Raw genomic sequence first — 23,497 nt, 5'->3', positions numbered from 1 at the left:
CAAAATAAAAACAAAAGCAATGGAAAATAACTTTTAGAGATGACAAATATGTTTACTACTTGATTGTGATGATGGCTTCAAAGCTGTATCATATTGTCAAACTCATTATTATATACATTAAATATGTTTTGATTATCTGTATATCAATTATACCTCAATAAAACAATTTTAAATGATATTTCTAAAAATACATAAAAATCCTTTATAATTCTAAAAAAAATCTTTGTTTTATAAAAGCATTCTTTTTTAAAAAATATATATTTTATTGACTTTTTACAGAGAGGAAGAGAGAGGGACAGAGAGTTAGAAACATCGATGAGAGAGAAACATAGATCAGCTGCCCCCCGCACACCCCCACCGGGGATGTGCCCACAACCAAGGCACATGCCCTTGACCGGAATCGAACCTGGGACACTCGAGTGCGCAGGCCGACGCTCTATCCACTGAGCCAAACCGGCCCCGGCTAAAAGCATTCTTGATATATCAGGTCTTTTCTCTTTGTACAACAGTCCTCTCTGGTGACTTGTCTGTATATAAAGTACAGAAACCAAAGGAGAAATTTACACATACACATACACAAATATACACGTACACATATGAAAAGTGGGGAGGAACTTACTTTCTTCTACCGTCAATGTTCTTCTGCCTGGTCTAATAATCAAATAGACATGAGCTCAATTATCAAGAGAAAATAACCAAATTTAATACATACATATATATGAGGACCTCACATATATAAAAGTGTCAGAGAGCCCTCATGCAGGGGAGGTTCAGAGATAGAAAGGAGGATTAAAGTCTAGAAGACATCCTGAGCTAGGGATGAGGTGATGCACCTGGGGGGCTTCAAAGGGTCATTGCAGGACGATAAGAACAGAAATTTAGTAAGTATGTTTGTATTACCCTTATAGATGTGTTAAAAACGGTTATCTCTGATAATCTCATATTATGGGCAAGGCACCTGATACAAGTGTTTCTAAGTAGCTAAAAGGAGGGGCAGAATTTTCATTGGAACCCTAAGCTAAAATTACCGTTAGCTCAAAGTAATGTGTATACTACTGAGATACATCTTGGAATAGCTTGTTCTGAACCCCTATAATGTGTACATACATTTTGAATTAAAGAAATCATCACAATTCATGAATTAAAAAATAAATTATGTGATAAAAAACATTATAGCCAAAACATAGCATCTGAGATTCTTCACATTCATCATAAATTAGAAGCATGATTTTGGAAGCTACAAATATGTGGAAAAACTTTAAGGATTACTGGACTTATTGCTATGCATTTTGCAGGAACTATAAACTGCTCATTCCCTTACATATGTGTGAGTTTACCTCCACTTAAATTATACAATTTGCCAAATCCAACAGAAATATACCTGTGCAATATTTCTGCTTTAAGATGCAACATTATTAATTAAATAAAAACTTTGGCCTTCTGTCAGAGAGGAAAAAGCTTTTTTCTTTTACCCTTCTAGGTTCAATGACTGAGGCCTGTGAATCAAATTGATAAAAAAAATAATAATAACAACAGAAAAGTTTTAATTTCATAAGTATGCAAAAGGAATTCACAAAGAAAAAAGGTGGCTCAAAGAGGCAGCTAGATGAATGAGGCTTTTATATAATTTTATCTTGTGTTAAACAAAGGTAAAGGGGTTTTGGGATTCTGGGTGGAGCATTCAATTTGTGGGCAGGTAAGAGGAAGAAATGTGTAGTAACTAAAAAAAATGCCTTATTATGCAGATAAGAGTCTAGGTAACTAAAGTTGCCTCAAAGAGTAGCTCTCTTCCTGGTAAGGGGACATGACATCTATACATAAATAATTTCTATGATAAATGTAAATTTCTGTCAAAGTAAGAATTCTAAACCTGTGGAAAAAACACTTATAAGAGATTTTTGAGTCAGACAGACAGCACGCCTGGAAGCAAGATCTCAACAGGTTGAGAAAATACTCCAGAGAATGACATTTTTGCACTTGGAGAATGACATTTTATACATTTAGAATTAAGGAGGGACTGTAAGGAAGATTATATGAAGGTGAGAGAAAGTGAGATGGGGAAATCTCTAATATTGGATACAGGACAGTTAGTAAGATTATGTGTTCCCTTGAGGGTCCTTGAGGCCTCCTAGGGGTCTGAAAAAGAGGATTACTTTGGCATTTCAAAGGTGTGTTAGCCTAGATGCACAGGAACAATGGGCAGGGCTTGCTTATGGCAAAAATTAACCTTTTAATAGGCCTTTGGTGTTACTACCCACCATGACCTGCCTAGTCAGGAATTTTATGATCAGATCACCCTGTGAGGTTACTTTCAGTCAGATTTATTACAGAGGCCTTTTTCATTCATATTTCATTTACAAAAGGAAAAATTTATACTTTATTATTTAGGCAGTTCTCCTTTCTCTGCTGATTTTCATTTACTTTCAGGTTAAAATAACCCTTACGCCAAAGTGGCATACTTTGGATAGCATATTTTGATAGGCTTCAAAACCAGTGGTGGATAATTGCCCCCAACCCTATATAATAAAAGCCTAATATGCTAAGTGTCCAGTTGAGCAGTCGGCCATTCAACCAATTAAAGCATAATATGCTAATGATATGCTAAGGCCGCTCAACCGCTCGCTATGATGTGAACTCACCACCAGGGGACAGACAGTTGACCCATCAACCAGTCGCTATGATGCACACTGACCACCAGGGAGCAGACACTCTAACCAGTAGGTTAGCTTGCTGCTGGGGTCTGGCTGATTGGGATTGAGCAAGACAGGCCGGACATGCCCTGGAGCCCTCGTGCAGTCCCTCCCCAGCTGGCCTACCTCCCGCATCTTTCCCCCGTCCTGATCGTGCATCGGTGGGGTCCCTCAGCCTTGCCTGTGCCCTCTCGCAATCCAGGAACCCTCAGGGAATGTCAGAGAGCCAGTTTCGGCCCGATCCTGCATGCCAGGCCCAGGGACCCTACTGGTGCACGAATTCATGCACCGGGTCTCTAGTAAGTATATATTTTGAGATTAAAAGTTCTCAAAATAGGGTCATGATCATTAACATCAAAATTGGATGTTGAATTTCTTTATGTAAGCCACAGTGATCTATTTATACACTATTACAATTTTTTCATTTGGAGCTCTCTTGTGGATAACTCTTGCTGCATTTAAGATTCTCTCTTTGTCTTTAATCTTTGCCATTTTAATTATGATGTAGGCCTCTATAGGTTCATCTTGTTTGGGACTCTCTGCATTTCCTGGACTTGTGTGTCTTTTTCCTTCACCACTTAAGAAAAGTTTTCATTCATTATTTCTTTAAATAGATTCTCTATCTCTTGCTTCTCTCTTCTTCTAATACCCTTATGATGCAGATGTTGTTACACTTTATGTCATCCCAAAAGTCCCTTAAACTATCCTTATTTTTATTTATTTATTTATTTATTTATTTATTTATTTATTTATTTATTTATTTTTGCTGATCTCTGATTGTTTTCTGCTACCTTGTCTTCAAAATCACTGATTCTAACCTCTGCTTCATCCATCCTACACTTATTTCTTCTAATGTATTCATTTCTAATGAGTTCTCTTTTATGGTTTCTATGTCCTTTTTTGTTTGCTGCCTCTTTGTTGAAGTTCTCACTTAGTTCTTTGAGCAACCTTATAACCATATTTTTGAACTCTATATCTTCTAAATTGCTTGCCTCCATTTCATTTAGCTCTTTTTCTTGAGGTTTCTCCTGTCCTTTCATTTAGGACGTTTCTTTGTCTCCCCATTTTGGCTCTCTTTCTGTGTCTGTTTCTGTGTATTAGGCAGATCTGCTATGACTCCAAGTGTTGGTAAGTGTCCTTTGGTACCCATTGGCACAGTCTCCTTGATCACCTAAGCTGGGTGCTCCAGGAATGTCTCTTATGTGCTTTATGTGGGCCTCCCTATTGTAATGTATTTCGCTTGACCTGTTCATGTGTGCTGTCGACCTTCAAGGTGGTTGAATGTGAGGATCAACGAGTACCTCAGTGTCTGAGCTGCTGTGCAGGTGCTGACCACATGAAGTGGAATTCACTTCAGCAGAATCTGATGCCTGCCAAGATCTCCCTTTGGATGTACCACTTGTGAACCTTATCGGATCCTGCTCTGATGTTGTTTGAATCTGGCCACTCTGTTTGTTGGTTCTGGGGACTCTTGGGAGGTGGTGCAGGCCAATGTGAAACACTGACTGTGACTGGCCCTGGACAACCTGTTTGGAGCTACAAAGTGGTTCACAGTTTGTGGCTGTCTCTGCTGGCCCTGGGTGTGCACACAAAGGACCAAGCTGCCCACCAAGGGCAGCTTTTATCAGCACCAGGCCAGCAAAAGTCCCACAGCACCCCAAGATCTGCTTCCACCTGCCTCCATGGCCTGTCAACTATTTGTTAGACTCAGTCACTGAAAGAGCCTCTGATGGTACTTGAGTTGCATGAGATTGGTTCTCATCAAATCACCAGGTAGGGGCAAGAGGTATTCACAAGATTGCTGCAAGTTCAAACTAGGTGCCTATGCTAGGTTTGAGGTCACTCAACAAATGTCCCAGATTTTACCAAGTCTAACAGCCACCCTTTGGGTGCTCACAAACATTTGTGGTGGAGCAGGGATCTCAGGAAGTTGTCAGGGTGAGGCCAGCAGAGTTTAACAGACCAAGATTTGGTTGTGTGAAGGCAGGGCTCTGCACTGCTCAGGCATGCAAGGAAAGAATGGCCCCAGTCTTAGTGCTACACAACTCAGTCTATCCAAGATTCTGCCAGGAGCCCTATATCAGCAGAGCAGGCCTGCCAGGAGTTGGAGGGATGAGGCTAGTGGATCTCCCATGATGGGACAGTGCAGATCAGGCATGGGAAAACTTGCTGGGAGTGACCCCCACCCCAAAGACATACAACTCAGTCTGTCCCAGATTCTGCTCAGACTTTAGCAGGGCAGAGCCACCAGAAGTTGGAAGGGTGGAACCACTGGAAGAGTGGGGCTAGTGGATCTTTCATGATGGTGAGGCCCCACCCCAAAGCCACACAACTCAGTCACTGACACCCCCTGATCCTCCCAGACCTCTACACCCTGGCTTAGATAGCTGACTCCTCAGCAGGGTGTAAGTTCCACAGAATGGGACTACAGGGAGTCCAAAGTGTGGACCTATTGTTTCCACCCAGGCTAATGCATATGTAGGGTAGTGCTCCACCCAAAATAGATGATGTCTGCATGCCCATGCACCAAAGGGCTGCGGGTTCAATTCCTGATCAAGGGCACATACCTGGGTTGCAGGTTCTATCCTTGGTCCCAGTCACGTGTGGAAGGCAAGCAATTGATGTGTCTCTCTCACATCAATGTTTCTTTCCTTCTCTCTCTCTTCCCCCTCCCTTCCTTCCACTCTCTCTAAAAAATATCAATTGAAAAAATATCCTCAGGTAAGAATTATTAAAAAAAGAAAAATGGTGTCTGCAGTATTGGAGAGGAACTCAGCACAGGTATTCTGGTGGTTGTCCTTTCAGCTCTCTTCCCAGAGCCACAAACCCCAGTCTCTCTTCATGGGACTTTAGTCTGCTCTGCCTGTCCTCCACCTGAGCCCAGATTGAGTGGCTGCCAAGAAGATTTTGTGCATCAGCCCTTTAAGAGGGCACCTGTGTGTGTTAGGCACCCAGCTAGCTCAGTTAGTAGAGTATGAGACTCTTAAGAGGGTGCCTGTGTCTCTAGAAGACTCCCACCTCTCCCTGGCAAACAGAATCCCCACTTATTTTCACAGCCAGATGTTATATGGGCACCTGTTCTTGGCTCTGGTGTTCTGGGCTGGGGATCCTGGCATGGGGTTGAGACCCCTTACTCCTCACAGAGAATATTTTCAGCTGAGATCTCCCTCCAGAATCTCAGCCACTACCCGTGGGAGTGGGGCCAGCCCTTTTTGTGTTTCTGCCCTTCCTACAGGTCTCCATGTGGCTTCTTCTGTAAATCCTTGGTTATAAGACTTTCTACAGCCAGTTTTCATTTCGTTATTCAGGTTGATTGCTCTATATTTTATTGTAATTCCAGTTCGTTCCTGAGAGGAGGTGGTTATAATTTCCACCTACTCTGCCACCATCTTGGATCCTCTCTTACTAAGTTTTAACTAAACACACAATGATATTTGAGTAAAAAATGGAAGGAAATCTGAGTCGTCCTCCTGATGCTTGGGTGGGTGGAAACCTGTCAGATTTAGAATTAGAAAGCCCAGTTTTGCTTGTCACTATGTATTGTGACTTGTAGACAAATTAGCTAATCATTAACCTTTATCAAATATGTAAAGACTGAAAAGAAAAATATTTATTATACTTATCTACAACCTTATCTTGAAGACTGAATTTTAGAATATCGCTATTAATATAGGATTATATTTGCTAATATGCAAATGGTCGTCGTGCCCTCATGCCCTCACACCGTCACGCCATTATGGCTCAGACACTCAACACTGGGGAGAGAGGAATGGGGACCAGCCATGCACAAATTAGCTCATGAGAGAGGAATGTGGACCAGCCAAGCTGCAGCCCAGGAGAGGGACAAGCTGCCCGCCCCGTGGTCCCGGGTGCCAGTGGCTGTGCCTGCAGCTGCATCCCAGGAAGGGGACAAGCCAACCCACCCGTCCCATGATCCTGGGCACCTGCAGCTGCGGCCTGGGCGAAGCCACCTGCCCACAGTCCCCTGCAGCTGTGGCTGGCCTGGGCGAAGCTGGCCTGGATCCTGGGTGCCTGCAACCAGCTGGAGGAGGGAATCCTGGGTCCCAGGTGCTGGGCAAGGCAGAGGTGGTTAGGGGCAATTAGGCCAGCAGGGGATCAGTTAGAGGCAATCAGGTCAGTAAGGGAGCAATTAGGGGCAATCAGGCAGGCAGGCAGAGGTGGTTGGGGCGATCAGGCAGGCAGGCAGGGGGTTAGAAGCGATCAGGCAGGCAGTCAGATGAGTGGTTAGGAGCCAGGTGTCCAGGATTGTGAGAGGCAGTCAGACATCTTCCAAGGGGTCCCGGATTGGAGAGGTGGAGAGGGTGCAGGCCAGGCTGAGGGACCAACCCCCACCACCACCCCATGCACGAATTTTGTGCACCAGGCCTCTAGTCATATTATAAGATGAAAATTATTGTTAAGGAAGGTATTATTATTATCAAACTTCATACCAGTAATATGAGTGTCTTTTTATTTTATTTTTTAAAAAATACTAGTAAATATCCTAAGCCATTTATGTGCATTCTTTTAGGCATATCTCTAATTGAAGGTACAGGGAAAGAACAATGACCTTAATATTCTCCTTAGTTTTAAAGTACCTGGTAAGATTTTAGAGAACCTAATCTTTAAATTGAAAACTGGCCATATATCCGAGGTAAAATATTAATTTATGAGAAGTTGGAACTGACATAAATAATTTAATATTTTCAAATAAATCACAGAGTATCAAATGAATTAAGAGCAACTAATTTCTTATATTTTTAAAGGAACCAATCAAAGTGCTCAAAATCCCAGTGGAAAGATGTTTATGATGTTTATATCCTAAGGGAACATCTTTTTTTTTTTTTTAACTATATTTTTATTGATCTCAGAGAGGAATGGAGAGGGAGAGAGAGATAGAAATGTCATTAATGAGAGAGGATCATTGATTGGCTGCCTCCTGCCACCCCCTACTGGGGATCAAGCCCTCAAACCAAGCATGTGCCCTTGATCGGAATCGAGCCTGGGACCCTTCAGTCCGCAGGCCGATGCTCTATCAGCTGAGCCAAACTGGCTAGGGCCTATGGGAACATCTTAATTGGTGATAGTTAGTAGCTCTAATTAATTGATATATTCATCTTAACCTACTACTGGTTAAGATACTCACAAATGTTAAAGAAAAGTTAACACATGTAAATTAATTATTTGCACTGGTAACAAAAGCCACAGGTACTATAAGTACATAAATATTCTTAAAAGGAAAAGTGGTTTCATAAAATTTTAAGTAATTTATAATTGAGTAATAATATTGCATAGGGGTTCAAAGCACATTAAAGCAGACCATCCAGGTATGAGCCATAGCTTAAGCACTTGCTAGATATGTAGCCTTGAGAAACATTCCTAATCTCTCCATGCATGACAATAACAAATATAATAGTACCTTTACAAAATTTTCTGATAATTAAATGAATTCAATTGTGCAAATCATTTAGAATAATATATAGTAAATATTATGGTATTTCTTACTGTTGTTATAATAAAATTCTAATGCTACCTCCTTTTCTCCCATTCCCATTACCAAAAAGCATACATTCTAGGAGTCACATTGCATTCCCTGTCTTAACCCTTTTTTTCTTTAATTTGTCTTAAGTGAAGGCTTTACTCATTACCTATGCAGTGTATTTCTACCAAACACTCTACTAATAGTTTAGATATGTGAGTAAATTTAATCTTCACAAATACTTGTAATGTAGACATATCAGTGTCCCTGTTATTTTAAAAAAAGGCTCAAAGACTAAGCAACTTGCTTATTCTAATTCTAGTGTATCAGAAGGTGAAAGTTGCTCCTAGATGTGATAATTCAAAAACCTAAGCTCTTAAACTAAGCTGTAACGATGAAATCAGAACAGTGGTGGTGAGAAGACCAGGATTGGTCAGAAAGTAGTAAGAGCAAACTTACTGTGATAATGATGTAGGAGAGAAAACATAATTTTCCCTCTATCTTTCTTGGTTCTTAGCTGAGACCCCTATATTAAAAGATAGAGTAACAAGAACAACAACAACAACAAAACCCCACAAGTTTATTAACATGTATATTTTATGTATTCATGGGAGATATCTAGGAAAAAATGAGTAACTCCCGGAGGTGACTTAGAATTCAGGCTTAAATGCCATCTTAATAGGAAAGGGAAGAAGAGATATAGACCTCTTAGGGAAGAGTAAATGATTTTTAGGAAAGATGAATTGGCCCTTAGAAGAACAGATAGGAGGTATGATAGTTTGTGACAATTTGTCTGGGTGTGGTATCGACTTCTAGTCTCCTCTCCTGTGATGAGTCCATTTTCCCTGGTTAATGAAACTCCCAGGGAAGGGATTTATGACAATAGAGTTCCTTTTGGAGGATCTGTCTTTAGGCAGATAAACCGCATTCAGAGAAAGCCTCTCCCTGCATTTGCTGCTTCTCAAGTGCCCACCACTCAAAATAATCAATATCCATCCTGAAGAGGCATATTTGGGGATGGCATATTCTACTACCTTTCAATGAAAATGTCTTGAAATTTGATTGGGTTGGTGGTTACATGGAATATATATTTCTCAAAATTTATCTAACTGTACATCTGAGATTTCTATACTTCTTTGTCAAATTGCACACTTAAAATCTGTGCATTTCACTGTATAAAATATATCCCTCCAAAACACCATGTTCTTTATGCTGCTTTGTTTCCTGACTCCACACAGCTTTATTAGTAATACAGAGTAATTGTTCTCTTATTGTTTTATTACTGCAGTTACACAGATTGTGAAGCTCCTGTTTACTTACGTTGTCAACATTTTTTCCATATTTATAGATCTTTTTTTCCAGAATGGATTTACTAACAATATAGACTATACATTCAATTTACTTTCTTTCCCTAAAATTATTAGTTTTATATAAACGCATAGAGGAAGATAATGTGGGGAGGGAGAGAAAGATTTGGTATGCATATTTCTATTCATGTCTATTTGTTTTAACTAATGAAATAGTTTTAATGAGAAATAGTTTCATGTTTTATATCATTAATTTGTGGGTGTAAATATTAGCAATAATTTAAGACGAACATTTTCATTTATTTTCTTCCTGACTGTGCAAAGCCCCCAGACACACACACACACACACACACACACACACACACACACACAGATACACAAAAGCAGGGATGGCCTCAGTAAGAGAATAACAATTCTTCATATTGTCTTCCATTTACTTATACAGTTGTAATGAGGAAAAGCCACTGCTTTGGGGTGTGGCCCTGCTTTAACCTTTGCACTCGGATGTCGAGTGTGACTCGACACGGTTAGCATCGGTAGCAGGAATCGAGAAAAAAAGCAAGCCAGTGCAAAGGGTTAAGTTTAGAAAAGTGGTCATTTTAAAGCCTTGGACTTATCTTTATTTAGCCAGAGGAAGATATCAAAAACCAGAAGGTCCTGCTGCTTGAAAGCAAAGTACAGCATTAAGCTTTTGATGTTATACACTTATAAATTTCTAAGCATGGTTTAGAAACAGGAGGATAACAACCAAATAAACCAACAAACAAAAAAGCAGGGAGGTGTCTACAACACTACCTTTAAAAATTATAAAAAGCTTTACCCTCCCTGGGGGAAGAGCCTTTGAATATTATATTGTACTAGGGGCCCAGTGCATTAATCCGTGCACCTTGAAAGGAACTTCAAGCTGTGAGCTGTGAGGCTGCTGTAGGCACAGGGGCGGATCTTGGCCCATCCTCCACACCCCCGCCCGGGCCCTCCCACCACAGCCCGAGGTCCCCTGTCTGCCAGCAGCACTACTCCCGCCACCTCCGCTCCCTCCTGCTGATGACGCAGGCCCCAATCTCACCTGCTAACAGTGTGGAGCGATTGGGGCTGGTGCCAGCAGTGGCTGCAAGCAGGGCCAGCACTGTCAGTGGTTGCGAGCAGTGGCTGCTGCCCTGATCACCCCTCAGGAGCATGAGGAGGTGGAGAAGCCCTCAGGGGCGATCGGGGCAGGCAGCCATTGCTGCACCAGCTGATGGCGCAAAGCAATTGAGACCGGCGCTGGGTACCAGCAGAGGGTGTGAGCGGTGGCTCTGGCACCAGCTGCGGGTGCGAGTGGGGTTGATGCTAGCAGTGGGTGTGAGCAGCGACTCCAGTGCCAGCAGCAGGTGCAAGTGGGGCCAGCGCTGGCAACAGGTGTGAGTGCCGGGCCAGACTGCGGCACGTGGGAGAAAAGAATTTTCAGTAACCACTAGAGGCTCGCCCCAATGACAGCGACCCATGCCCCACCTTGGTCTGGCTCCCCTACTCACCTGCTCCACCTTCCTGCCATGGCTGATGCCCACCATGTTCCCCGCTCTGCCACCTACTGCTGACACCTGCCATGTTCCGTGCCTTGGTGGTCAGTGCACATCATAGTGACCAGTTATTCAGTTGTTCCGTCATTCGGTCTATTTGCATATTAGGGTTTTATATAGAGAGATTTAGGGAAAATATTCTCTTTAATCTGGATCTATATTTTACTGTCTCTGGGATTTAATGTGTTTTTTTTGTTGGGGGAGTTGGGTTTCTGTTTTTCCTGTGTGTGTGTGTGTGTGTGTGTGTGTGTGTGTGTGTGTGTGTGTCTCCCAGGTGACCAGAAAGAATAAAGAGGGCTATATAACACTTTCATTGACTGGAATAAATTAATGGAATCAGGATTTCATCCTGCACAGCATCATTTTAAAAAACCACTTTACCCCACCCTGTCCCATGTATTCTAGAATTAATAACTTAGACTTTTGGTTGTATACTGCTGATGATTATTTTTTCCAGAGATTTTCATGTGGAGAAAGAAGAATTAACCTAGAGTTAAAACATCCCCTGTGTATTTCTTTAAAGCTTATAAGAAAGAAATGGGTATTTATAACATAGAGGTTTGAAGAAAGGACACTCTCAGATGTGGGTGGGTCTTGGGAAGGCTAAGATCTAGGATATGTGTATTTGGTGAAATGATCACTTCCACATGGTGTGCAATTATATTGTTGCTTTACCTTTTACCTTTTATATTGTCACTCCATTCAGCAACTCCCAATTCTTCAGTCAAGTCTCATGTACTGGTGTAGCCTTGTATGGTGGTGCTGTGGAGAATTTTCAAGGAAGGACCGTGAGGGCATGTATGAGTCACTCCAGTTTTTGCCCATCCACTAGGGAAATTTAAAACAGGTTTCCATAGTTTATCTCCATCAGAGAAGGTACATATAGCCTCTAGTGGACCTGGAAATATCTGGGAGAACCCCACAGAGAGCAATGGTTGCCATGTGGCAAGTCAGAATTGGGCATTCAAAAGGCTCTTGCAAAAAAAGGAAAGAAATGAAGGCTCTTGCTCTCCAAATATACTAAAGGAAGTTTACCTTTGAAGAAGAGGGGGAACGGTAATGCTAGTGTTACTGTAAATAAATATATTCATTACATATAAAATATTTTTGTCCTTTTAACTAAAATAATCTCAAATTTTATATAGTACTTTGATCTCTATGTGATAGAATCGAAGAGACAACTATTCAGTAGGCTTGATTGCAGTGAGTTAGTCTCTTTTGGAATGTCTAGGTAAATCCCAGTGGCCAACTATGCAAAAGTTTTTGAATATGTGAGATATTCAAACAGAAATTGGGCTCATGCTCTTGTGCTTATTCAAAATATAAAGTGCCAGCATTGCCAACATTTTATTTTTAGGACATGTCATCTGACAGGAAAATCACATCCTTTTGACTCATTGATTAAGGAGCATTTGAGCCATGCAAATGTATTTTTCATTTGAACTTTTTTTGTATTGTCTCAAGTGACTTTGGCTTATTGCCCTCCACATAGATCCCATAGGTTTCACTCAAGAAAAAAAAAGCCCAACTTCATCTATTTATGGTCAATTTGTATTTTAATGGAACCAATAAACCTCTCAAAGCCTGTTGTCTTCATAAAGAAGTCAAGAACCTACTGTGTGCAGAGCATTAAACCCCTTTGCTCTGAGTCAAGGACAAATCACAAGATAAATAATGGTACAAGACAGTATATGCTAAATGCATTTATTACACTTTTAAAAAACAAACGAATGTGTTTCTCTTCTATAGTATTTAAAGAAGCATGCTAGGCATTGTAGGAGATAAAATGATTTTCTAAAGAGTCAAGGTCTTTCCTTTCAAGGAGTTTCCAGTCTAGTGAGGTAAAAAACATGGAGACTTTGCCAGCAAAGAGTGAAATAAGAAAGAATAAGAACTAGCTAGTGACACTCAGATTTAAAAATAAAAAAAAAACAATTTTGTTGTGCTTTCTTTAAAATCTTTGTCAAATATTATGTCAGGAGGTTCTTCATGTGACTTTATATAGAGAACAAGCCAAATTAATAATAAAAATGACAGCTAATATTTATTGAGCATTTTCTACATGCTAAGCACTACATTAGCACTTTCAGTGCCTCTTGGGCCTTCAAGTGCTATATGCTTCCTGCAATTGCAACACAGCATCTCCAAGGAACCTCTTATTTGCTTTGGGGCACAAAACTCTAGAAGAACAGAACATAATGTACACAACATGTTTCTTTCTCAAAGAATCTAAAAACTGCCCCCGAGGATGAGAATAGTCAATGAGAAACTAAATGAAAAGTATTTGTCCTAAATTCCGTAAGGATATTGCAAAGCCTTATAGCAGTTATAGGGATTTGGACTAGGGTGATCACATAATGCTTCAGTGAGGAGATAGCATAGGAGTTTGGCTTTGAATGATGGTTAAGAATGATGGGTAGAATCCTGGGATTCATTTCAAGAAGGAATTACAAAATCTTAAGAATTGGGAAGTGAAAGGTCAAAAATATTTAACAGTTTTTATAAGAATTTTAAAGTCTTCTATGCTTTCTCACCCATATGATCCTTCAATTTCTTTAACTATAAAAAATATTGATGTCAGTCTTTTAAAAAACTAAACAAAATATTCAGTCAACGTGCCTGCCACATACAAAGAGTTTTAAAAAATAAAACTAATGAATAGGTAAATGAGTTAACTTCTAGCAATCACGTAGTGGTGGAGGAATGTCAGCAGGCATTACTTATGGTGATAATGCCTCTTCAAGTGTAGGTTGAGTCTTGATGAGTTATCATGATTATGTGAACTTCATATATATTGATAGATGTTTGTACTGTTTTGCAAATATGTTATCATTTGGAGCATAGGACAACTTCAACCAGTTAGTTGAAACTTATCAATTTTGGGTAGATACAAATAAGCCAGTCATACTTAGGTGCTCAATAAAAATGTTTATTTCACCACTCTCAGGAACAATGCCTTTTCTGCTTTGGTTAACATATCAGAGAAAGTTGTGGAAGAAGACTACAGAGGCAGTTTGAGAATAGATTTAAGAAATTTGTATGCCAGAGTGACATGTTTCCCCCATTATAGCCATCTATTTGCTTGCTCATCTGAATTAATAAATATTTCTATCTTAATAGTCACCTCCTCCATGAAATACTATTTTTTTAAGTAAAACCCATCAGTTCCATTCAATAACATGGCTTAACTCTACAAACTTTGTCATAGAATCTGTATTATTGCATTTTACTTTGTTTACATTTTCTTCACTCCTCCATAATGATAAATTATCCTGTATATAATATAAATTATATTTTATTAACATTTTCATCTCTTACATTTATATGAAATGCCACATAACTATTCTCAATAAATACTTATAAATTTCAGTTGTGCCATTTAGCCTATGTTGCATTTGGAACTCCTAGTCACATTTTGTTGAGCCACAAAGATATCTTTACCACAAATCTTGAAATTACATGGCTAATGGAGAATATACACACATGCTTTCCCAGGTGATACTCTTATAAAAATATACTAAAAATTCTTATAAATGTTATTAAAACCAAACAAAGATCAGGGATTAAGGCATTAAAGGATGAGAGATTTCAACAAGTTTCTGAAATATTAAATACAGTTGGACAAGTGTTGATGAAGCAAATAATAAGAAGTGCACTCTTGACATAAAGGTAGAGAGAGCTATAACAGAGGAGAGAGTCCCTGTGCCCAGGTAATATCCCTAGAAAAGGAGGATTTTAAGACAATGATATCAGAGTAGTATGAAGAAGTGAAAAATGGGACTGAAATTGTTGAAGATTTCCACAGGGAATAATTTCCTCTAATCTCTATCTTTCAGATAATAGATAGGCACTTATCTGTAAACCAAAAATGATAGTGTTCTTTCCTAAATAAACTAAACAAACTTTCTGGTTAGAATTAGGGCAACTTGAAACAGTCTTTATCTTGGCTTCTTGGCATTTAGGTGTCACTCAGAAGAATATGTGGTAGCTAACCAACTCACCCCAAAGTAATTTGACAGGTGTTGTTCTTGTGTATAGAACCCCAATACACTTTTCTACTAGCCTCATTCTTAAATATAAATAAACTAGAGGCCCAATGCATGAAATTCCTGCAAGAATAGGCCTTCCTTTCCCTGGCTGCTGGCACTGGCTTCCTTCTGGCACCCGGGGCCGGGACTTCCCTCTGGCACCTGGGACCTGGGCTTCCCTTGCAGTGCCGCCTTGGCCGGAAGTTGTCCGGAAGGATGTTCAGTCTAATTAGCATATTACACTTTTATTATTATAGATAACAAAGGATAACTAGACTTCAGAAGAAAGCACGCAACATGATTGTTGTACAAAGAGCTGTACTTTACTCACAGAAACACTAGACTGAAATCAAACTTCAGATTTCCAGGATGCAATACTGTCAAAGACCATGAAGCAATATCTTCTACACTAATAAAAGAGAAAGATGCAAATTGACCATACCTTCGCAATGCCTGCCAGCCAATCAGGAGTGAATATGCAAATTAACCCAACAAAGATGGTGGGTTAATTTGCATATGCAGGCGCTGAGCGGCCAGGGGCGGGGTGGGACGCCCCGCCCCAGCCGCTCCAGGACTCTGGGCAGCGTGGGAAGGCGGAAAGGTGGCTCCGGGCTGGAGCGAAAAAGTGGCTTCGTCTGAGCGAAGGTGGTGCCAGCAGCCAGGGTAAGGAAGGCCCATTCTTGCACGAATCTTCATGCATTGGGCCTCTAGTCTAAGTTATAAAAGAAAATGTTTTTCAGTCTAGCATCCTATGTATAGCCAAGCTATTAGTAAAGAGTAAGGTGGTCTCAGAAAACGTGCCACTTTGCTTATGAAGTTAAATGAGCATATCCAAGCAAATCAAAGTAGTGAAAAAGAGAAAATACATGAAAAACCTGAGAGACTAGTGAAAGAGCTCTAGATTGTTTGGCTCAGTAGAATGTCAGACTGAGGACTTAAGGGTCTTGGGTTCAATTCTAGTCAAGGGTATGTACCTTGGTTGCAGGCTCCATTTCTAGCCCTAGTTGGGATGCATGCGAGAGGCAATCATTCAATGTATCTCTCCCACATCAATATTTCTCTCTCTCTGTCTCTCGCCATCCCTTTCATTCTCTCTACAAAATCAATGGAAAAAATATTTTTGGGTGAGGATTAATAAAAGAAAGGAACTAGTAAAAGAAATGTCTTACATTTTAACCTTATTTTCTCCTGTCCCAATTCATCTTTTCTCCCTGATTCTAAGCCCCATGATCTATAGCTGCTCTGCTCCCACTACAAAATGCAGAAGCAATTCCTTCCATAGATTTCTCCACTAGTTTACCTTTATGACCCTTTGTGGAAGCTGCACATGCTATGCTTCCTTGCCCACCATAGTAGGGTTTCAGGGAGGCTGGTGAGATCTTCTCTATGATTATCCTATTTCTGTTTATAGACCTTACTTCCCTAGCTCTTCCAACAGTTATATTAATCCTAATTTCTGTAATAAAACCCTTAATTAATGGTACTCATAGAGGATCTATTCTCTAATTCAAATTGAATTGATGCAAACCTCTTGGAAAGGAAATATAAGTTTAGCACAGCATTTGCCTCTACAGTGAACATTATATACAGTCTTATAGTAAACTGGACATTGATTATTAGTTTTCAAATTTTAGAATAAACTTGTGGAAAAATTATAGGAGACTGAACTATGATATCACAACACAGCTGTCAGAGTTTGGAGATAAAAACAGGATGAGAAAGTTTAATGAAGTTTGGAACTACCAATGCCTTCAATACCATGATGAATAATAAAGAACTGCAACATGTATCAAGTTGCAGAGTGGATTGGTGAAAGAACTTGGAATGCTGATATAATTATTTGGTAAGAGAGGACAGAAGAGTGAGAAGGGCAATAAATCAGGCCTCATTAATCATAGAGACAACTAAAATGGGGAGACAAAGATAAAAAAAAACAAATGAGAGAAAAGAAGGAAACTTCAGAAAAAGAATTAAATGACATGGAGGCAAGCAAACTATCAAACATAGAGTTGATAGCAATGGTTATAAAAATGCTTAAAGAACTTAGTGCTAATTACAACAGCATGAAAAGGGAAAGAGAGGCTATTAACAAGAGCCAGACAGAAAAGAAGAATGATATATCTGACATGAAGAACACAATGGGAGGGATTAGAAGTAGATTGGATGAAGCAGAGGAACGAATCAGTGATTTGGAAGAAAAGGTAGAAATAAATACACAATTAGAGCAGCAACTTGAACAAATAATTTAAAAAGAGGAAGATAGCTTAAGGGAACTCTGGGACAACGTGAAACATAACAACATTTGCATTACAGGAATACCAGAAGGGGCAGAGGATGAGCAAGGAACAGAGAACCCATGTAAAGAAATAGTGACAGAAAACTTCCCCAACCTGATGAAGGAAAATGTCACAAGAGTTCAGAAGGCACAGAGAATCCCAATCAAGATGAATGCAAAGACTCACCATGATTAAGATGGCAAAGGTTAAAGACAAAGAAACAATCTTCCTGATGTGCTCCCCTACACAGTCTCTCTCTAGCCTCCACAAAACTGCACTGCAGCCTCGGTACTCACAGACATAAAACAAACTCTCCAAAAATGTATATAGAATAAAAGAAAACCCCAAACAGCCACAGCAATACTGAGAAAGAACAACAAAGTAGGAAGATCACAATAATAGATATCAAACTATATTACAAAGCCACTGTTCTCAAAACTGCCTGGTACTGGCATAAGAACAGACATATAGACCAATGGAACATAGCAGAGAACCCAGAAATTGACCCAAGCCATTATGCTCAAGTAATATTTGACAAAGGAGGCAAGAGCATACAATGGAGTCAAGACAGTCTCTTCAATAAATGTTGTTGGCAAAATTGGACAGATTCACGCAAAAATAAAATAAAATAAAAATAAAACTTGATTACCAACTTACACCATACACGAAAACAAACTCAAAATGGGTAAAAGACTTAAACATACGATGGGAAACCATAAAAATCTTAAAAGAATCCATAGGTAGCAAAATATCAAATGTAGGTCGTAGCAGTATCTTTACTGATAAATCTCCTAGGACTGTCGTCGGCAAACTGCTGCTTGTGAGCCACATGCGGCTCTTTGGCCCCTTGAGTGTGGCTCTTCCACAAAATATCATGGCCTGGATGAGTCTATTTTGAAGAAGTGGCGTTAGAAGAAATTTAAGTTTAAAAAATTTGGCTCTCAAAAGAAATTTCAATCGTTGTACTGTTAATATTTGGCTCTGTTGACTAATGAGTTTGCCAATCACTGTCCTAGGACAATGGAAATTTAGGAGAAAATAAACAAATGGGACTACATCAAAATAAAAAGCTTCTGTACAACAAAGGAAACCATCAACAAAACAAGAGAGCCCACTGCATGGGAGAACATATTTGCCAACCATATATTTGATAAGGGTTTAATCTCCAAAATTTATAGGGAACTCATACAACTTAACAAAAGGAAGATAAACAATCCAATCAAAAAAATGAGCAAAGGACCTAAACAGACACTTTTCTAAAGAGAACATACAAAAGGCCAAGAGACATATGAAAACATGCGCAGTCACTAATCATCTGGGAGATGCAAATCAAAATGACAGTGAGGTACCATCTCACACCTGTCAGAATGGCTACCATCAACAAATCAATAAAGGATAAGTGCTGTGAAGAATTTGGAGAAAAAGGAACCCTCGTGCACTGCTGGCAGCATTGCAGACTGGTGCTGCCACTGTTTTTCAAACTGCTTAGGACAAGAAACCATGAGGAGATTTCAAGCTTGCCATTTGGGGTATCAATAGCAGTGTTATTTACAATAGCTAAGATTTGGAAACAACCCAAGTGCCCATCAGTGGATGAATGGATAAAATGCTGTGGGACATTTGCACTCTGAAATACTGTACAGCTGTAAAAAAAAGAAGGATCTCTTATTCTTTGTGACAGCATGGATAGACATGGAAAATGTTATGCTAAGTAAAATAAGCCAAACTGAGAAAGAGGAATATCACATGATCTCACCTATTTGTGGAATCTAATGAACAAAAGGGATTGACCAACAAAATAAGACCCAAAGCAGGGAGGCAAGGAACAGACTGACATACCTCGAGGTGGTTGAGGGGACAAGAAAAAATAAACCAAATAAGTTACATGCATTGTCCATGGACATGGGCAATACAGTGGTGGGTAGGGGCTGGGAGAAGAGGAGGGAAGGGGGAGAAAATGGGAGATATCTGTAACACTATCAACAATAAAAAATATATTTTAAAAAAGAGATAGGGAACCCTTTTATTTCATTTTAAGCTTTTGTATACTATTTAATTTTTAAAATTAGTTGTAAATATTTAAAATTAGGTGTAAATACTGGTAAATGAACCGTAAGGACAGAAAACAGCATGGAGATTGCCACTCCTGGCATGGAACTTCAAAGGGGTCACATTCCCTTTGCATTCCAACAGAAACATGGAAACTCCCTCATCATCTAGCAGGTTCTCCTCCTTTGTCCACCATCATGAGTTTGTTCTTGTTTTTTTTTTTTTTTTTTGTCCTCTCTTCCTCCCTAGGTGTCCTTAAACCAGGGGTCCTCAAACTACGGCCCGCGGGCCACATGCGGCCCGCCAAGAACATTTATCCGGCCCGGGGGTGTTTTTGCCGCAGCTGCCTCTCCTGCTTAGCAGCCAACTTGTCCGGGGCCCTCAGTGCGCATGTGTGGAATGTGCGCCGCACTCCCCAACTCCCCTCCTTCTCTCTGAGGGACAGTGAACTGGCCCCCTGTTTAAAAAGTTTGAGGACCCCTGCCTTAAACTGTGGGTTTATGTAGAATTCTATTGTTTCTCAAACCAGCATAAACTCCTTTAGTACTTGGATGCTGCAAATTCTCCTTGTTGTACTTCATAGAATATGGTGGTTTGTACATAGGAGAAAATCACAAATGAGAGAAAATAAGGAAGAAATCAGGGGGAGAGAAATTACAATGCTAGTGAAGGGATTTGCCAAGGATATAATCCTATTTTCCTATTTCCTTCCCATGCTCTAAAGAAAGCACATGTACAAAATACAAAGTACTCATAGTTAGGCAACAGGATTTAAGGAGTGAGTACAGGAGAATATGTTGTTAGGATTATCTACAGAGACAAATAATAACAACACTAAAGTGCAGAATCAAAAATCAATCGGTCAACATTCAGCTGGTACAAATGAATAAGTGAGGGAATGTCGCAACAGAGAAACAGGATCAATGCCGCTAAAATGTAAAATGAAATCAGCAATAAACACTAGGGTCTAATTAGACCCTTAAACAAATCTGATGTTTATTTGGCTCCTGGTCAGATGATTCTGGGCATAGGGAGAACATCCTATAATCTTGCGAAGGGGCATAGAGAATTCAAATGTCTGAAACTTTCAAGCCTGGAGGAATTGCTCTGTTCCATTTGAAGCCCTTTTTATAATGTAGAAATGTCAATTCCATTTTTTTAGGCAAAGCTGAATGAGTATTTATGGTATTTGCATTCATGGAATACCAACATTGTGGTCTTGGTTAATGTTGGTATCAATTTTATTTTAATTCAAAATTCAGAGGAGTCAAACATGAATTCATACTTGTTAAAGGAGAGACTTTATTTCAAATTTTAATATTTATAATTGTCAGTGCAGTGTGCACTGAATACATTGATGTAACTTCAAAAGTCTAGCACAGAAACTGAACTGACTGATGAGAGCATATTTTTCCTTAACACAACACAAAGAATAATATTATTCTGTCATTGTTTGGTTGTCTATGAGTACAAATTGCATTAATTGTTGTTTTCTGAGTTTATGTCAGAATAATTATTGCATTTTCAAACTACCAATCAAATATTGAAGGTTTGTTTTCAATGTGTTATTTAATAAATTTTTATTGAGATCTGTGCTAAGAGCTGAAGGAAAAAGACATAGAACTAAAAAAAAAAAACAATACAAACAAACAAACAAAAATATTCAAGATCTACAGAGGCAAGAATCACATATATTTTTAAATTAAATAAAAATATTCCCGGGTCCGGGTGAGGCCGTGTGCCCCTGGATCCGGGTGAGGCCACGCGCCCCTGGGTCTGGGAGAGGCCATGCACCCCTGGGTCCGGGTGAGGCCGCACGCCCCTGGGTCCGGGTGAGGCCATGCGCCCCTGGATCCGGGTGAGGCTGGGTCCCGGGCCCGGGTGAGGCCATGCGCCCCTGGGTCCGGGTGAAGCTGAATCCTGGGTCTGGGCAAGGCCGTGTGCCCCTGGATCAGGGTGAGGCCGTGCGCCCCTGGATCCAGGTGAGGCCACGCGACCCTGTGTCTGGGAGAGGCCATGCGCCCCTGGGTCCGGGTGGGGCCACGCGCCCTTGGGTCCGGGGGAAGCTGGATCCCGGGTCTGGGTGAGGCCATGTGCCCTGGATCCGGGTGAGGCTGGGTCCCAGGCCTGGGTGAGGCCACGCGCCCCTGGGTCTGGGTAAGGCCATGCGCCCCTGGGTCTGGGTGAAGCTGGATCCCGGGTCCGGGTGAGGCCGTGTGCCCCTGGATCCGGGTGAGGCTGGGTCCCAGGTCCGGGTGAGGTCGTGCACACCTAGGTCAGGGTGAGGCCACGCACCCCTGGGTCTGGGAGAGGCCACGTGCCCCTGGGTCTGGGAGAGGCCACGCACCCCTGGGTCCGGGTGAGGCCACGCGACCCTGGGTCTGGGTGAAGCTGGATCCCGGGTCCGGGTGAGGCCGTGTGCCCCTGGATCCGGGTGAGGCTGGGTCCCGGGTCCGGGTGAAGCCACGCGCACCTGGGTCCAGGTGAAGCCGTGCCCCTGGGTCCGGCCGAGACCAAACCAGCGGGAGTCGGACCTGCATTACCACCATTTGTCCACCATCCAGAGCTGAGGGGTCAGTGCTGACATGTACACATAAGGAACTGGTGGACATTGATATTGGGTCTCAAAAGAACTGTTGGTCCAGAAAGAAACTCACTACAGACTGATTCATTTGCCTGTCAGCATAACTGTTATTGCTCGTCTCGCATTCGGTTCTTATAAGTATATCTCTAGTGACACATGATCTCGCTCATCTAGGGGAAATGAACAACATAGACTGATGAACAAGAACAGAACCAGAAACAAGGAGGCATCGATCGGACTATCGGGCATCAGAGGGAGGATAGAGGAGGGTGGGGGGAGGGGGGAGAGATCAACCAAAGGACTTGTGTGCATGCATATGAGCCTAACCAATGGTTAAGTTCAACAGGGGGTTGGGGCATCCGTGGGGAGGGGTGTGGGATGGGAATGGGGGGATGAGGACAAATATGTGACACCTTGATCAATTTAAAGAAATTAAAAAATATATATTCCCAAGAACACCTTAAATTAATTTAGAATGAAGTACCAACCAACTTTCTCATCATGTGACCTTAACTATAATTTAAGAACTCAGAAATACAAAGAAAAATTAAGAAATTTTGACTTTTTCTTTCAAACACACTATTCAAATAGTACTGCTATAGATCAAGCTTAAAGATGGTGAAAAATATTTTCCTTTACAAATCTCTTTTTAAAAAAGCTTTATTGAGATATAGTTCGAATACCATGTAATTCATCCATTTAAAGTGTACACTTTAATGGTTTTTAGCATGTTTACAGATATATGCAACCATGACCATATTCATTCTTAGAGCATTAATATCAGCTTAAAAAGAATCCCATACTTTTTAGCTATAATTAATTTTGTATAATTCTAAAAGAAAATTATTTTAGGTTTCTCTCTCTCCCTCTCTCTCTCATCTCATGTGTTAGTAATTAGTTATACACAAACTGGGTACCAAAGAGATAATCTGAGATAACCTGTCCAAACTAAATTACACTAAGCTACATGGAACTAAACTAAATTTTAAAACAACAACAATAAAACCTGATCATTCTGAGTCCCACATACTAAAACACTTATATGTTGAAAAGGTATTTTTTTTAGTATTCTAATGCTCCCATATCTCCATTTTCCTAAAGCACTGGGAGTTATTCTATATAATAAAGAGGTAATATAGAAATTAATCCTCACATCGTAATGCCGTCACAAGATGGCGGTGCACACAGCGGGGCCAGGGCCGGCTGCTCCACATGCCTGCCGCCACACTTCCCACTTCCCGGGGGGCAGGTTCCAGCCACAGCTTCCACCGGGGTGACCAGGCTGGCAGAGGAGGACAGTTGGGGGCTATCAGGCCAACAGGGGAGGGCAGTTGGGGACAATCGGGCACCCAAGAGAGGGCAGTTGGGGTTGATCGGGCCAGCAGGGGAGCATCAATCAGGCCAGAAGGAGAGCGGTTAGGGGGTGATCAGGCTGGTAGGCAGAAGTGGTTAGGTGCAATCAGGCAGGCAGGCAGGCAAGCAGTTAGAAGCCAGCAGTCCCAGATTGTGAGAGGGTGCAGGCTGG

Source organism: Cnephaeus nilssonii (genome assembly GCF_951640355.1).
Source record: "Cnephaeus nilssonii genome assembly, chromosome: 3".
Classification (NCBI taxonomy): Eukaryota; Metazoa; Chordata; class Mammalia; order Chiroptera; family Vespertilionidae; genus Cnephaeus; species Cnephaeus nilssonii.
Note: the sequence above shows the minus strand (reverse complement) of the source record.